Source organism: Etheostoma cragini, unplaced genomic scaffold (assembly GCF_013103735.1).
Source record: "Etheostoma cragini isolate CJK2018 unplaced genomic scaffold, CSU_Ecrag_1.0 ScbMSFa_3110, whole genome shotgun sequence".
Taxonomy (NCBI): domain Eukaryota; kingdom Metazoa; phylum Chordata; class Actinopteri; order Perciformes; family Percidae; genus Etheostoma; species Etheostoma cragini.
Window position 1 is genome coordinate 96,509 of NW_023267345.1, and position 1,854 is coordinate 98,362.

A 1,854-nucleotide genomic window follows, 5' to 3' on the forward strand; every position below is an offset into this window, starting at 1 on the left:
TTATTATATATAATATGTTATAAAGTCTATATTATTATATATCATATGTTATATAGTCTATATTATTATATATTGTACTTTATATATAGTCTATATTATTATATATAATATTTTATATAGTCTATATTATTATATATCATATGTTATATTGTCTATATTATTATATATTGTACGTTATATAGTCTACATCATTTAACATTATCATATATTACATATTATATGTTATATATTATTCTATATTATTTTGTATTATATATTATGTATTATTATTCTATATCATTATCACATATATAATATATTTTATTTATGAACATATTACTATTTTAGGACTCTTGGGTAATTTGGCTCCTTTTTTATTATTTTAAATGATTTTTTCATCTTCATTTATTTTCAGATTCAGATTTTTTTAACATAAATATTCGTTTGTATATGTTTATTGTTTCCATGGAAACGATGTTGATTATAAAAATCATATCATATGTATTTAAAACATCGGACAGACAGGCAAGGAAGAAGAAAACCATAATATTACCATAATAATAACATAATAACAAGATCAGCATTAGACTATTATTAGATTATTAGATAATTATTAGATGAATTTAAGCGTGAACGTGAAGCCGTGCACGCGCCAGACTCCCGTCAGAAAACACGCTGCTTCTTATTTATTAATATCTTATTAAATTCTATCCTTTTTATTAATATCTTCTTAAATAATATCCTTTTTATTAATATCTTATTTAATAATATCTTATTTATTCATATCTTATTTAATAATATCTTATTTATTAGTATCTTATTTAATAATATCTTTTTTAATATTAGGCTATCTTATTTAAAAGTATCTTATTTATTAATATCTTATTTATTAATATCTTATTTAATAATATCTTATTTAATAATATCTTATCTATTAATATTTAATCTCTGGTTGTTCCTTTACACATTGATCCAGTTTATTAAAACTTATTTTAATAACTGTTTGGTTGAGATGTCGCGAGGCCGCAGAGCGACTTCATCTGCTCTTTATTTATTTATTAAAGATTATTAAAGATTATTATTATTTTCATCAATCCCACGGCTCCATAAAATAATAACAAATGTCATTATTATTATTACATTATTATAAATGTTTTCAATGTTTAAAAAGGAAAAATAGCTTTAGTAAAATAATCTTTCTCCGGAACTATTTCCCTTCATCTTCATCACAGAAACAAGGAGAAATATTCAGAAGAAGTCGCTGCTCTGGCCCTGGCACGGCTTCTGGCCCGGCTGTTGGATCGGGTTTTGTCTCAGGTTTGTCAATGCTTTTAGCGCGGGTTGTAATAGCTTTTAGCCGGGGTCTGGCCCGGGTCTGAACATATATTTTGCCCTAGTTTGGCCCTGGTTCTTCCCGTGTGGTGGCCCGTGTTGACCCGTGTTGGCCCGTGTTGGCCCGGGTCCGGCCCTAACAGCGGCGGTAAAGCACGCGGACTGTGACCGACCTCCTCGCTGTAGTATCCGCTCCAGTCCGGAGCCTCGTGCCCTTCCATCTTCACCGCGCCGAGCATGACGGGAGCGCGCGGCAAGAACTCTGATCCCGCAGGTCCCGCTCCTGCAGTCCCGGGCCGTCGCGGTCCGTGCCGGTCTTCCCCGGTCTATCCCGGTCTGTCCCGGTCGGTGCCGGTCCGTCACAGTGAGTCCTGGTCCAGGTGGAAGTGAGCCGAGCCGAGCAGGAGAGAGAGTGAAGAGGTGAAGCTGTGACCTGCAGAATGATACTCCTCCTGGTCCAACCCTCCACACACACACACACACAGACACACACACACACACACACAGACACACACACACACAGACACACACAAAGACACACAG